At 43.3% G+C, this 16319-nt stretch overlaps 1 protein-coding gene, 3 non-coding genes and 1 pseudogene across 4 annotated transcripts in view; all 5 read right to left on the reverse strand.

The window, feature by feature from the left end:
• The window catches only part of LOC116672880 (NACHT, LRR and PYD domains-containing protein 12), a 769761-nt gene that overhangs the window by 526247 nt on the left and 227195 nt on the right, over positions 1-16319 (reverse strand). The gene's annotated exons all lie outside the window — the stretch shown is intronic.
• Positions 1-16319, reverse strand: part of LOC116672882 (zinc finger protein 271-like) — a 643109-nt pseudogene that overhangs the window by 435974 nt on the left and 190816 nt on the right.
• Positions 14606-14679, reverse strand: trnat-agu (transfer RNA threonine (anticodon AGU)). The gene has a single exon. It is a non-coding gene; the product is annotated as a tRNA-Thr (tRNA).
• trnat-ugu (transfer RNA threonine (anticodon UGU)) lies at positions 15146-15218 on the reverse strand. The gene has a single exon. It is a non-coding gene; the product is annotated as a tRNA-Thr (tRNA).
• Positions 15952-16024, reverse strand: trnat-ugu (transfer RNA threonine (anticodon UGU)). The gene has a single exon. It is a non-coding gene; the product is annotated as a tRNA-Thr (tRNA).

The raw sequence follows: 16319 nt of genomic DNA on the forward strand, positions 1-16319 counted from the left end.
CATGGTGGCTATGGGATGTTTCTCATACTGTGGTGTTGGGCCTGTTTATCACATACCAGGGATCGTGGATGAGTTTCAATACATCAGAATACTTGACGAGGTCATGTTGCCTTATGCTGAAGAGGAAATGCCTTTGAAACGGGTCTTTCAACAAGACAAGGACCCAAACACACCAGGAAGGACCAAAGTCTTGGTTTTAGAGGAACCAGATTGATGTTATGGAGTAGCCAGCCCAATCCCCGGACCTCAATCCCAGAGAACACTTGTAGGGTGACATCATAAATGTTTCTGAGTCCAAACCCAGTAATGCAGGGGAATTGTGAGATGTAGTTCAATGGTCCTGGGCTGGAATACCTGATCACAGGTGACTCCATGCAACACAGATATGAAGCAGTTCTCAGAAATAATGGTTATGCAACTAAATATTAGTGCAGGGATTCAAACCCTGACACATTTTTCAGTTTATACAGTAAACATTTGAGTTTGTAAAGAAAACTGCAAATACTGCTAATATTCCTTTTTCTTCATTTCCTGTAAAGGTAGAACACAGACTTGATCAATGTTGGTCATGTTTTGATTTGGAAATGAATGGGCAGTGTTCCCAATGCATTGGCATTATGGAATTAAAAGCTATTCTAAGACTTTTGAGCATTATTCACTTCTTTAAAAACACGGCTGTTATTCAGAACACAACTGTATGTAAAGGTTTTGGATACAAAGGTGTAATGATTGGTCGAAAGGGGGGTGGCCTCATACACCCCCCTAAAAATACATGCATGTCCATTGATCTGCGTTTGTATATCAACAGACAGAGTGAGTGAGTTAGTAAGGCGCCGTGGTGGAGCGAGCTGAGTAAAACCAGAAGCATCGTTTACAGCATGTCTGTGTCTAAGTTCCACTGCTGCATTACCATGGTTACGCGGTGTGTGTGTGTTAATAACGTTTGGATTGATATATCTGCGTGGCCTTTTTGTTGGCGGACTTGAGCCAGGCGGTAACAACCAGGAGATGGTCTGGGATTGGTAGTGCTGGAAACTTTTCTTTGTGGGAGTGTTTGACTCATAGTTGAACTTGATCTAGTATCTGTAGGGGTCATCAGCCTCTCCGACTCAGGGGATTGGTCGGCACTCTTTGTTTCTTAATTAGATCAAAAATCTAAATTTGATCACAAAAAAATAATACTCTACATGACAACCATAATCCAGAAAAACAAAGCATGAATATATTGTTGAATCTGTTAAGTTAAATTGCTAGAAATGTACATTACGATAAATTTGACTGCACATTATATGAAAGGCACTGAGGAGATTATCCACACTGATTTTTCCCGGCCTTTATCAGTAATGCCCCCCCCCGACCACTATCAGAGGGCCGCAGTTTAATTGACTACCGGTTTTTCTTTGAGGAATTACGGTATGATCTATAAATCCTAAAAGACATTTGTTAATCCCTCTGTGTGCATTCATTAATATTGAGATTAGATTTCTGGGAATCTTCAGTCTGGAGTACCCTCTTTCCTTCACTCACCTCCTCCTCCCTGACACCTTTCCTCTTGCCCTCCTTCTTCTTCTTCTCCTCCGTCTCCTTGTGTTTCTGCATGTACTCGGTGATAAGGTCCAGGTCCAGGTTGTCTTGTGGCTCCCATGTGTTCTCCTCACTGGAAAGGTGAGTGCAGACAGAAGAACATCTCCTCACAATTTGTTTTTAGACAATCCATTCTGACTCTAATTATCATTCCTATTATTCCTTTTTTCTATTGCCATCTTGTAAGGTTATTTGTGGGTCTGCAACCTAGTGTCATAATACCAAACCTTCAACTTTGAGGACATGATACCATGCTGACACCTATTTGCAATATGTAAATATATATTTTATATCTCAGGACCAAGAACACCAAGCATTAATATTCTAGACTCATACTTACTCTGAGAACCCCTTCCATTTCAGAAGAAACTCTACTCTTCCCTTCACCACTCTGCGGTCCAAAACCTTCTCCACCACATACTCCTCTTCTTCCTCTTCCACCTCCTCCTTCTTGCCCTTCTTTCCTGCTCTGGTCGCCAGCTTGCCGTCTGCTGAAGGTGCCTTTAGTAGACCCGGAAGGGGGGGGGGGGGGACATGCAGAGATAATGATACAAGGGTATAGGGGATAGAAGAACTAATGGGAGGTGTGAGTGAATTCTAGTTGACTGTGTTTTACTATATTTAAACACAAGGCAGGCCTGGTCGCTTCTTTAAGGGAATACAATGGGGTCCGTTTGGGGCAAGTTTGAGGTGATCACGATTTTGGCTTCCCACGATCAAATTTGCGTAATCAAGCGATTTCTTTCTCATTTCATACAACGCCCCAGGTTTTTGGCAAAAGCCCATCTACCGCTCCGTAAACCACTGTCTGATCATGAGTCAGTCAGAGTAGTTCCCCGCACCGCGCAGCTTAGTTTCTAGATGGAGACAGTCAGAGAGGACAGAGTAACGGGAGGAAAACTCCACAGATAACAGTCGGCTATACGGCGGTCTCAAGGTTTACCAGTTTACCAGTAAACGCAACATTTTGTCCCATCTTTGTTATTCAGAGAACAGTAGTGACCAGTGCTAGTTGGTGCTAGTTAGTGTCTGTTCGCTTACAGGGCTCTAGGGTGCTAGTTAGTGTCTGTTAGCTTACAGGGCTCTAGGGTGCTAGTTAGTGTCTGTTAGCTCACAGATCTCTAGGGTAAGGCTGCACAATTAATCAATTTTTAATCGCGATCACGATTTTGACTTCCCACGATCAAATTTGCGTGATCAAGCGATTTTTTTAACACTCTGGGCCCTGAGGCCATTTTTACAGTTTAATTTCCGTCTGGTTTTATTTTCTTAAAAAGCTTGTAAAACATCAACCCTGTTGTCTACAGTCAAGATATGAACATCATTTTTTTAGGACAAACTGGGTTATTGGAATATTTGGGTTGCAGTGAGGTCACTTGCATGTTAAAAATGGTTGTAGGGCCTTTAAGATAAATAAATAAATAAATGAATCTTCCAGATATGTATTGATATCACAGACATATAAGTAAAACCTAAGCCATTTTCCAATTTAAAACACTTGTCATATGTCTTGGGAGTCACACTGTGAAGAAATAATCATTATAACTTATAGGCTACAGTTGACAAAATACATGCATTTTTTCCAAAAAAGTCAAGACGTTTTGCTCTCATGACATTTATTTATGCCAATAATAACATAGTAATGTCATATTTATTGATATTACACCCACAGCAATGTTATACAAGCAAATATGTGTCTAAATATTGCATTATTTTGCCTTCAATAGAGTCTATAGGCATTTTTGTCCCCTCTGGCCTTCCATACAAGAGAGGTGCCATATCTCCCATATATGGGCATGTACTTCCTGAAACAATAGACAGGACAGACAGGGCAGACGCTGAGGATCGATCTAGCGGCGGAAAATGAGCCAAAACGCGATGAATTATGGATAAAAAGTGGATCAATCTTGGATATAACAGTATGGATTTAAAGCCCAAAGAGGCTGAAGTTCCAGGCTGGATAGAAAACCCCCTGTAGAGGCTAGAAAGACACGGAAAAGACCTCCGTAAAGCCGAAAACGTCAGGATTTAAACAAAACCGAAAGTGAGTAAATCGCTTGTATGGTTCAAAAGTTATTAAACTATGAATCAGAGGTACTTTTTTACTCGTGGGCGAGTGTCTCGGGCTCAGAGGGTTAAAAGGCGTCATTTCATAGAACGCTCCGGGTTTTTTGCATAACGCATCTACCGCTCCGTAAACCACTGTCTGATCATGAGCCAGTCAGAGTAGTTCCCTGCACCCCGTGCAGCTTAGTCTCTAGATGGAGACAGTCACAGAGGACAGAATAACAGGAAGAAATCTCAACAGATAACAGTCGGTTATACGTCGGTCTCAAGGTTTACCAGTAAACGCAACATTTTGTCTCGTCAGTTGTTTTTCAGACAACAGCAATGACCAGTGCTAGTAGCGTCTGTTAGCTGTTAGCTCCTCTGGGACGCACCGATGCTAATGTCCTCACGTCCGCTGCAATGTTGTTTATCTGGATATGGTTTAATTTTGCGTTACATGACCCATTTCATCTGTAAAGCCGTACCTGTGTTGGCTCTCTCCTCTACTCTCTCTCCTCTTACTCCGCGCAGCCCGGCCACACAGCGGCACACTTCTGACATTTGTCCACAGTTTTAATTTTTTATTAACACAGCTGTATATTGTTAAGTATGAGGGGCAAACCTGTATTTGTACCAGTGTTTCCGCAGGTAACTCTGCTATCGCGGCCGCCACGGCGAAGAACACAGAAGAAGATATTGAATGCAACTAACTTCAGTTGGTAGAGGAACAGCGTGGGAGACGGAGCTGCTGTACCCATTCATAATGGGTCAGCCGTCTCTCTGCGAGTACGTCGTCGTCGTCGTCGTCGTCGCCCCCCCCCCCTCTCCCTAGCTCTTTTAATCAGTTATTGTTGAAAACAAGTGAAGGAGCTTTCACAGAAATACATTTTTTTTTTTTAATTTATCCTAGGTTATTTATTTCAGATAATTTTCATTTCCATGTGTTGCAGCTGTATGTCTATACAACATACAACTTCAACATAAGAGGAATGTAGCACATTATGGATTTGAAAGCAGTTATAAATAGCCTATGTGACAATAAAAGTTGGTTAACAACAAAGAATAATCGTGATAATAATATCAAAATATTATACAATATACAATAATCACAATATTGACTAACTAACTTCAGTTGGTAGAGTAACAGCGTGGGAGATGGAGCTCCGGGACCTGGACCAGGGCCAGAGATGTGACCCATGGCCAGAATATCATAGTTCATAAAAATACAGCGCAGATACGATACAGACATTTCATACACACGACATGTATCCGCCATTCGACCCGTGCTGGACCCGTTCTGTTAGCTTACAGGGCTCTAGGGTGGTAGTTAGCTCACAGGGCTCTAGGGCGCTAGTTAGTGTCTGTTAGCTCAAAGGGCTCTAGTTAGTGTCTGTTAGCTCACAGGGCTCTAGGGTGCTAGTTAGTGTCTGTTAGCTCACAGGGCTCTAGGGTGCTAGTTAGTGTATGTTAGCTTTCAGGGCTCTAGGATGCTAGTTAGTGTCTGTTAGCTTACAGGGCTCTAGGGCGCTAGTTAGTGTATGTTAGCTTTCAGGGCTCTAGGATGCTAGTTTGGGTCTGTTAGCTTACAGGGCTCTAGGGCGCGAGTTTGGGTCTGTTAGCTTACAGGGCTCTAGGGTGCTTGTTTGTGTCTGTTAGCTTACAGGGCTCTAGGGCGCTAGTTAGTGTCTGTTAGCTTACAGGGCTCTAGGGTGCTAGTTAGTGTCTGTTAGCTCACAGGGCTCTAGGGTGCTGGTTAGTATGTTAGCTTACAGGGCTCTAGGATGCTAGTTAGTGTCTGTTAGATTACAGGGCTCTAGAGCGCTAGTTAGTGCATGTTAGCTTACAGAGCTCTAGGGTGCTGTCAGTGTCTGTTAGCTCACAGGGCTCTAGGGTGCAGGTTAGTGTATGTAAGCTTACAGGGCTCTAGGGCGCTAGTTAGTGTATGTTAGCTTTCAGGGCTCTAGGATGCTAGTTAGTGTCTGTTAGCTTACAGGGCTCTAGGGCGCTAGTTAGTGTCTGTTAGCTTACAGGGCTCTAGGGCGCTAGTTAGTGTCTGTTAGCTTACAGAGCTCTAGGGCGCTAGTGTCTGTTAGCTCACAGGGCTCTAGGGCGCTAGTTAGTGTCTGTTAGCTTACAGGGCTCTAGGGCGCTAGTTAGTGTCTGTTAGCTTACAGGGCTCTAGGGTGCTAGCTAGAAACCTGTCTTCGTAGAGGAACAGCGTGTGAGACAAAACCTGCTGGACCCATTCATTATGAGTCAGCCGTCTCTCTGTGAGTACGTCCATCGCCCCCCCCATCCATTCATAATGAGTCAGCCGTCTCTCTGTGAGTACGTCCATCACCCCCCCCATCCATTCCTAATGAGTCAGCCGTTTCATGAGAGTACGTCCATCGACCCTCCCCCCCTTTTCCTAGCTCTTTTAATCAGTTATTGTTTAAAACAAGTGAAGGAGCTTTCACAGAGATACATTTTTTTTTAAATATATCCTAGGCTATTTCAGATAATTTTCATTTCCTTGTGTTGCAGCTGTAGATGTACAATAATTAACTTCAACATAAGAAGAATGTAGGATTATATGGATGTGAAAGCAGTTATAAATACCCTATGTGACAATAAAATTAGTTTTAGTTAAAATCAACAAATAATCGCGATCACAATATTGATCAAAATAATCATGATAATAATTTTTCCACTTACTGGTTTCCGAGGCTGTCCAGATGCCGTGTAAACTGTCAGGTTCATAACACTTTAACTTACTAAATAAACACGGTCAAGCAAGAAAAGAGACTCAGACGGCAAATTAGCAGTTTGATAGACAATTGCAAGAGGGAAGGTCACGCGAAGAGCCTCCTATCTGCAGCAAGGCTCTGGTGGAACTTCAGCGATTTCTCTGCAGCTCTGTCTCTTTATTCACAATTGTTGAAACAAGGAGGACAGCTGTTATTTGGGCTATGCCTACGTAAAGAAAAACCAGGGCAAAGTGCAGGTTGCTTGAGCGAAGTGTACTCTGAGTGACCTCCAAAGCTAAGATATTGCTGTATTGCTAAGATATTGCAAAGCTAGTATTGTTAAATGTGCATATAATAAGCATTAAAGATATATATAATAAGGATGTAAGAATATATGACAAGCAAGATATGAATATATATATAGTAAGCATGAAAGTTATAATATTTTAAGACACTACTACAGAGAAATATGAAATAAAAGACTTATAAAAATAAATTTCTCTGTCATTTCCCTCCTGTTGTACATTTAACAAACATCAGCAATTATCTGTCCAGTTTATGGTTTTCAATAATCACATCAACATATGTACTCACAGGAAGGTTGTATACTCATCATGGAGAAGGCGAAAACCTTTTCTTCTGAAAGGGAAAATTCCTTCTCGACCCTCCCTTAGGAGCGGCCGCCCTTTTGGCCAAGATAAGGTCAAAAGTTTGTTTACAGTTGGTTTAATATATCATCATATTGCTTTGGGCCACATTCATTATATTGGTCAGATTTAGCTCTATCATATCTGGTTAATAAATGCACCCCCACAACCACAGACAGAAAACAGAAAACAAGAATACATTTGTGTCATACACCATGTCTTTCTCTTCCTGTGTTCTTCCATCGTCACAGCGAGTGCTGTGCCCTTCAGGAAAGTGCTGTGTGTGTGTGTGTGGGTGGCTGGGCGGTGCAGTACCGCTGTGGTGCTGGTATCGTGGACTTCTTCTGGTGTCAGAGGTTCGTCCACCAGCACGTGACACACCGTCGGAGTCAGTCTTTACCACTGCCTCATTTCTGGTGTGTGTCGTGTTGCAACGTTGGTGACACAGAACGCCTCACGTCAGGTCACGGATTTCCGGGCGTCTGGCGGGACTGGCTTGTCCTCCGGTACTGGAACCCTCTTGCAGTGTGATGCGTGGACCCGCGTCGTCCTCTTCAGCAACCTTCACTGCTGTGGGTGACCAGAAGAACCTGGGAGAGACCTTGCCAGTGTTTGGACTGCCAGTTCTTCCTCCTGAAGTTTCTCACGACCACGAAATCTCCAGGCTGCAGCATGTGGAGCGGTCCTCCAGCTGGGTAGGGCAAGGCAGCAGAAACCTGGATTCTTATGTCAGAGAGAGCAGAAGACAGTTGTACACCCTACTCTAACATCTCATGCTCACACAGAGCCCAGAAGCCCTAGAAGCTTCTAACCCTCACACAGGGTGGGCTGCCAAAAAGGATCTCAAACGGAGGTTACTGCGCGTTCTTACCCTCATTCCTAGTACATAGTTTTGTTCTTAACGTGTGGCTATCTCTTGACAACCGACTTTTTCCCCTCTGACGGTGTGAGATCAACAAATTTCATCATGATATGCTCAAATGCCCGCTTTACAAAATTTACCCTTTATGCAAATGTTGTGAAGACCATGTTGTCATTAACAATAATAGCCCTTGCCCCTTTGGCACATGACCCTGCCCATGCTATTATTACCCATTTAGATCTCACATTTCCCTGCGGATTATCATTATTATTAAAAAAAAAATTTTAAGTAAGAATTGAAACCTTTGAAGGTGTGAAACACCTTCTGTTCCTCCCATTTGAGACATGGCCCCCGCCATGGCTCATCTTAGCTACCAATTCTAAGGTAAGCAGGGCCCGTCATCTCTCTGATATAGGCCCCTAACACAAGTTGCACCATCTAACAGCCATACATCCTTCTCAGTCTGGGGAAGTTTTCTTGCATGTTTTTGCTTTGTACCCCTCTGCTGCCAGGTGACATTAAAAATGTAATAGTGTAATAGTTAATCTCTCAAGGCTCTCTCTCTCAGAGCTTCGTTATAGACTGTTGGACTGTCAACAAATACTTGTCCTAAACGTGTGAAAATGTATGCCTTACCATCCAACAGGAATGCAAACCAGAATTGGCTGTCTTTGTCCACTGGAACACTGAAAAAAAACAATAGACAAACAAACAACAGAAAAATATTGTGCCCCACTGGAATTCCTTGAAGAATAGCCTAGTGTACGGTGTGGTACGTTGGGTGCACGTGTGTGGACCGCTGCATTTACTGCTTTTGAGGTCCTGAACAAAACGCCATTTGAGCGGTTTCCCCTTATCACGAATTTCTTGACAGGGAAAATAGGCGTGCGACATGGAACAATAACTCCTGCTTTCAATAGAGAGTTAAAGACCGGTCGGATTCCATCTTGTTTCAGAGGCTACTGATAATTTTTGGGCCTGAAGTCTGTGCGCGGTTTGATGACATCAGGCTGACAATTTTTATGAGATTTATCACATTTATGCGCTTCCCACAGGTGCGTCGGCACTTGGGACAGCAATCGTGAGATCTCTGTGGGGGAAACATTCACAGCTTAATCAAAAAATGTGTGTGTGTGTGTGTTTCAGCTTCTTTCCGCTGGAACACACTGCGCGCGGCAGTCACATCGTGTGACAAAAGCTTCCGATAAACTCCCGTGGAAAGGGAGGTGTGAACGTCCCCCTCCACGGTTTCAGTCCAGTCAGTCAGCTGGTCACAGTCTAGGACAAAGTGTCCCAAGTTTCTCCACTGATCTGTGGGAGGTTAGACAAAAGAGAGATATGAGCTTATGAGTGCTGGATTCTGAAAAACATTCTCTTCTTATCAAGGTTACTTCTACTGCACATCTATATTCAAGCCAGTACATGTAAGCACACTCAAGCTCATCTGTATCTTCTTCGAAAAAAATCTTCAACAAACGTCCTCTGTTTCTGATGAGACAAAATAAGTGGAATGTAAGTTTAGTTCTGACATGAAGTCAGCAAGGGTTAAATCACATCTCTGGCCTCATGCAGCAGGCCTGCAGCCTGACCCAGAGAGAGATATACCACTGAAAAAATCAGCTAAGATGTGTGTGTGTGTGTGTGTATGTGAAAACATAGTCAGACTGGCTGTGACTTCTAATCTCACAACCTTGAGACCTGTAGGAGTTTGAGATAACTCCTCTTCCGAACATTAGATCCCTACCTAACAAATTCACTGGACACAGGAGAGAGCAAAAACCATTTTTCCCTTCTCTCCTGCTCTGAATCATTTAGATCCCTATGTACACACATCCATGGGAGATAAACATTTCTGGGACAATCGCTCCACTTGCACCCCTTTAAAGAACTACTCTACTAGGAAGCTTTTGATTTGCAAAATAAAGATTTTTGGACATAATTTGCACATAATTTGTAAACCGAAATAAACCAAAAAACTCTACATCCCTTCCCTACACCTTTAAGATCGTAGTAGCCAATTCATACACCTCAGATAAAAACATTGCATAAGTAGAAACACCTTCTACAAGTTTTTCTTTCCCTAGGTGACATTATTGCGTCTAGAATTCTCCCCATCGTGTGTGGAAGAGTGTGATGTTTATGGGCTGTAGCTGTGAAAGCTTTTACTTCATTGCAAGCAGATTAGTTAGTGTGTGTTTTTTGCATTTTCACTTCCCTTATCCGGTGCAGACTGGCTCAGACTCTCCACCACTCCCGTTCCCCTCCTCCCTTTCGTCCGCCCGTTGCTGGCTGTAGGTGTGATACCCAGCTGGGGGACCCCTCGGTTGTCGTTCCCCTTCTTGTTTTGGGGATGGGCATTCGTCTGCCCAGTGACCTCTTCCTCCACAGTTGAGACATGTGTCTCGGTCCACTGCTGGCCTTTGCCCTCCACCTCGCCCTCTGCCTTTCCTCTCGCTTCGCCTTTGCTTTTGCCCCCCCCCTCTCAAGCCAATGTTGACACTGTCAAAGTTATTTTTCTTCTTTTCAGCTTGTTCCGCTGATTTGTTGCATTGGATGACCGTACCTGATGCTGCTGTTAATGTCAGATGTAGGTGGGGGAGAGGCCGTGGCTGCTTGTAGAGAGAGAGAGCGTGCAGCGAGGTGGGGGCTGTGTGGGATCTGTTCCACTTCTGGTTCTTGCTTCCGGGGGAGACACGGACGGTGTTTCTCCCTTCGGCCTGGATGTTGGAGGAGGGTAGGGTGGTGGTGGGTCGAGCAGCTGATCGCCATCTTTAAGACTCGGATAGAGGGAAAATGCATTAGTAACAGTGTTCATTTCTCCTTTCTGTGTTTCAACAGCATTATCTGTTCCCTCCTTAATAACTAGTTTTTTTTATCTGTTTCCTTTCCCTACGAGTGGCTTCTTTCATCCACTGACTAAAACACTTTGTTTTTTTTTTCTATTTGAATCAGATCTTGGGTGCTAATCGTCTTTCCCCCTCTCAATAATTTTTCTTTTTCGTCTAAATCCTGTTTTAGCAGGATTTGGAAGTTTACCTGTAACTTAAAGAACCATGTTCAGGAAACCTGTGTTTTGTTGTCCTAATAAACCAAGCATTCTAAAGCCTGCGGACCATGGTTCGTCATCATTCCATCCACTACCGGCCCTGAAGAAACGTGTGATTTTGTGCTCTTGTTATACATTTCCAAAAACAGTTAACAAGCAGCCGAAGTACTTCTTTTACGTATAATCGTCACTATACGGCCTAGTTTAGTTCTCGGTAAACTTTGCGGGAAAACCTGCAAACAGCTGTAACTCCATTTAAGCTACAATGACTGTTTATCTGTGATAGATTTCTTTTCGATGAAATTCCTGATAAGCAGCTATGATGTCTGTTTATCTGTATGATTTTGAAATCTATTCGTCACCCCGTTCTAGTCCGTATTGGATGCAATGATGTCAATTGGCTCTTTGTCTCTGTCATACCAAACAATCTGGGTGACAACAAAAAACCTTTTTCTCCTGTTTTGTACACACACAACCCAAAATTTCCCAAAACAAAAGATAGACTTTCACCGACTACCCTCAGTGGAACCACGGCCAATCTCTGTCCCACAAAGTGTCTCAATATCCAATTCAAATTGTTTATAGGCGAAACTTCAACTTAAATGAAACTGCAACTTACCCCCGCTGTTTGAAATTGCTTCCTTTTCGTTTGGACTTCGGAGTGGGATCAGCGAGCCTTCCGTGGTTCCTGACCCTTTTTTAATTATTTTTTTATATTATATAAAAATATTAATATAAAAATAATATTTTTATATTATTTTTTTATTCTATACCTGGACCTTTGTCTTTTACAGTACATTCTGTACCTGGAATTTTGTCTTTTATAGCACATTTTGTAGCTGGTCCCTTTTTTAATTCTTTCCCTTTTTACTTTCTCTCAATCTCTGTCTCTGCCTGCTCTAGTAGGCTAAACCATTCACAGACGCTAATCTGTGCTTTCCATCAAAACCATACTTATCTACCCATTCTTTCACAAATTCTATGCTTTCCGGGAAGATTTTTTCCATAAATTTCACATCTTTAGGGACTTTTACACTCTGTTTCTGACCCATATCTCCTCCCAAATTTACTTCACAACTCTCAAATCCCACAATAAAAGCTGCACTGCACCAACCTGTTGCCTTGGTCTAAGCAAAATCCCACAAAGAACCACAAGTTATCACAATAAACCGCTGTGCAGTACCAACCTTATTGTTTTCAAACAAATAGTAAATGGTCACAAACAACACAACAACTCGCTATGAATCAACACACATAGCGTATCAGACAACACAAAACAGTAACCCGCTATGAATCAACAAACATAGCGTCACAGCAAAAAACACAAAACAGTAAAAACACAAAACTAATTCACAGAACAACAAACAAACAGAATCACAAGATAGCGCTATCAATAAAGCATGTGATCACCCTGCCGAACTTCTGAAATTAATCAGAATGGCCTCTAGACATTCCCGTTTCCCCGCTCGGGGAAAAATGTCGCATTGAAAATATCAACTGATATTTCCCTGTTATCGCCTCAGCTGTGTCCCAGACCGAAAATAAACACCAACTTTACACTTACTTCAAGCTTTATATCTGGCCCCAGGCAACAGAATATATTACTCAACATGGTCCCAGACCGTAAGAATAACCATCAATGATACTTTCACTTAGCTTTGCAATAACGGGACCCCAGGCCCCCTGTGCACCTTTCCTGCAGTAGAACGTGTGTCCACTCAGAAGCATAAAAACTGCATCACTCACCCGTGTCTGTTCGCTCCTTGACCGTGGAAGTCGTCACCGAAAAGAGCAGGGCAGCGCCGGATGAACCTATGGCCCCGTCCCACAAAAGGTGGACGGCTGTTAACAGATTCTCCGGCCTTGATAGAGCGCGGTCCTGGTCCTCTCAGCTGTTGACTCCCGGGTTTCGGCACCAGAAAATGTCAGGTTCATAACACTTTAACTTACTAAATAAACACGGTCAAGCAAGAAAAGAGACTCAGACGGCAAATTAGCAGTTTGATAGACAATTGCAAGAGGGAAGGTCACGCGAAGAGCCTCCTATCTGCAGCAAGGCTCTGGTGGAACTTCAGCGATTTCTCTGCAGCTCTGTCTCTTTATTCACAATTGTTGAAACAAGGACATCTGTTATTTGGGCTATGCCTACGTTGAGAAAAACCAGGGCAAAGTGCAGGTCGCTAGGGCGAAGTGTACTCTGAGTGACCTCCAAAGCTAAGATATTTACTGCTTGTGATATTCAACAGTGAGACATTTATGACCTCTTGTAAGAAACAGCAGCAACACAGAAAAAGAGGGAGAGCAAAGAGAAACACAGTATTGTTAAATGTGCATATAATAAGCATTAAAGATATATATAATAAGCATGTAAGAATATATGACAAGCAAGATATGAATATATACATAATAAGCATGAAAGTTATAATATTTTAAGACACTACTACAGAGAAATATGAAATAAAAGACTTATAAAAATAAATTTCTCTGTCATTCAGTTCCAAAGGATCATTCAAATCTTGAAGGTATTTCAGGTGTAATGTGGGTAGTTAATCCAATGTCAATGTCAATGTCAATTTTATTTCTATAGCACATTTAAAACAACAGCAGTTGACCAAAGTGCTGAACAGGGTAGGTATCAAATACACAAACAACAAGTGTAAAAATCACTCCAACCAAAATACATCACAGGGAGACAAACAACACTTTAAAATATCTCAATCCAAGTTAACGAGGGTTAAAAGCCACAGCAAACAGGTGCGTCTTAAGCAGTGATTTAAATGTTTGTACGGACTGTGCCGCTTTAATATGCATGGGGAGGTTGTTCCATAGGGTGGGGGCGCCCACTGCGAAGGCTCTATCGCCCTTGTTTTTTAGCTTCGATCTTGGGACGTCCAAGAGCAGCTGGTTTGACGACCTCAGCGTTCTGACTGGAGAATGGTGGCATAAGAGATCAGCCAGGTAAGATGGCGCCAAACCATTTAAGGCCTTAAAAACAAGCAACAAGATCTTAAAATCTATCCTGTAACGGACAGGTAGCCAGTGGAGGGAGGCCAGGACTGGTGTTATATGTTCCTGTTTTTTTGTTTTAGTTAAAAGGCGAGCAGCTGCGTTTTGGACAAGCTGGAGCCGAATTAAAGATTTCTGGGGTAGGCCCATATAGAGAGTTACAATAATCCAGCCGAACAGTGATAAAAGCATGAATGACACCCCCTTCCACCCCCTTTAGATGATCTGATTCATTTCCAAACCAGTCCAGATTAACAATTAACAAGTTGTGTGCAGGGGGCCTTACCCCTGACTTCCACCAACTGCGGATCCACTCCGCTTCGTGTCTGTTCCGTGATCCGCAGTTCGTCAACACCCACCAGGTCCGGATTTGTTGCAGGCCATGACGGACCACTGAAGTCACAAGGACCCACGGGATCTTGTGAATTCATGTATGATCACGCGATATAACAGGATGTAGTTTCTATAAACAGGACCACAAAACATGATGAATGAACTAGCTTAAACTTGCATTGCTCTGAATTTCATGTGTTTTCATGTATCATCTTAAGTCTGTGTCGATGTAGTGTTTCTGTGTAAATGTAACATGCCTTTTTCATTTGCTACCAGGGCTTAATGAGCAGCATGGGGATTGGGTAGACATGATGATGGGATGCAAACAGAGGTAATGACTGCAACAACAAGGTGCTGCAGGGACTGGAACCCTGGATCTCCTGTTTACTAGACAGGCACTTTAACCAGCTAAGCCACAGCACCCCCTTGAGTACTACTCACAAACAAAACAACAAATTTACTCTCATTCAGAAGCCATCAAAGAGCGGTCCAAATATTTCATCAGAGTGATGGCTTGTGGTAAGAAATTGGTCCTGACTCTGTTGGTTTTGGTGTAAAGTACTCTGTAGCGCCTACCAGAGGAGAGAAGCTGGAATAGTTTGTGTCCGGAGTGAGATGGGTGAGAGGGTGCGAGGCCATCCGTCATCACCTGCACACTTGATGAGTGTCATCGGTGGAAGTCTAAACCAGTGATTCACAAAATGGCTGACCTAACAGCGTGCAGCCCACCTGCACCTATTAAAGCCAGCATTCCACTCCACTGGTATAGACTGTTTTCAGCCACATATAATGTTATAAGACAACATCACATGTCACTTTTGTGCTCTGGTAAATAAGGCAACTGGTAACTTTGTTACACCTGTTAAGAATCATGAATCATATGCATAGCAGGCACTGCTGGGATTTGAACCCAAGATCTCCTGTTTACAAGGCAGGCACTTTAACCACTAAGCTACCGCGCCTTCTACAGAGAAGCCCGTCTTGCAAGAATACAACGAGCTAATGAACAGGGTTGCTTCCATCCATCCACCTTCGTCCAGCAGCACCAGTAGGGGACCCCTACAAACTCCGGCAAATGAAAACAGCTGGACGTGTCCTTGACAGATGGACGCGTTAAGGCCTCATGACTCACTGTTCATAGGGAGACCTACCCAGAACATCATAAGTCCTATCTATGCAATGTCTTTGAGAGATGAGAGATCCTTTCCCCAAAGCCCTGGTAAAATCCAACCTCCATGCCATAAGTCCCCTCATCACAAAGGTCATAAACCACTCCCTCCAGGCTGGCCATTTCTCATGGAAAGCCATGAAAAGCTTGAGTCCTCCTCAACAGTCAACATAGCGTTTGCTGTGTGGCATGTCACTTTTTATTCCTCCCATGTTAACAGTATTGACCAATACGGTAGGCTTTCTAACCTCAGCTGACACGCTCACGCCATGCAGGCAGTGTGCAGGAGCCCTAAGCTTCCAAGATAAGACTGAAATTCATGGTAATAAAAACTTTATAATCTTCACACTAAAGTTGCAAAAACACCTCCAACAAAAAGCTTTTATCCGTTTTACATGGACACATGTGACATTATGGTACAAAACAACATCACATGTCACTTTAGTGATCTAAGAAATCAGGCAATAACTTGGTTGCACATGTTAAGTATTGGCAATCATGTGGAAAAACTTCATTCAGTGACACCCAGGCATTGCTGGGATTTGGACCCAGGATCTCCTGTTTACAAGACAGGCGCTTTAACCATTAAGCTACAGCGCCTCCTGCAGCAAAGTCTGTCTTGCAAAAACATAATGACCTAGTGAAAAGGGTTCCATCCATCCATCTTTGTCCAGCAGCTCCAGCAGGGTACCCCAAACTGCCCTTTGCCGAGACACATCAACCAGCTCCGACTGGGGGATCCCGAGGCGTTCCCAGGCCAGGTTGGAGATGTACTCTCTCCACCTAGTCCTGGGTCTTCCCCCAGGCGTCCTCCCAGCTGGACATGCCTGGACCAGCTCTCTACAGAGGCCCCCCGGAACCTTACCCGATTCCCTAACTACCTCAACTGGCTCCT

This window comes from Etheostoma spectabile, chromosome 23 (genome assembly GCF_008692095.1).
Source record: "Etheostoma spectabile isolate EspeVRDwgs_2016 chromosome 23, UIUC_Espe_1.0, whole genome shotgun sequence".
NCBI classification, from domain to species: Eukaryota; Metazoa; Chordata; class Actinopteri; order Perciformes; family Percidae; genus Etheostoma; species Etheostoma spectabile.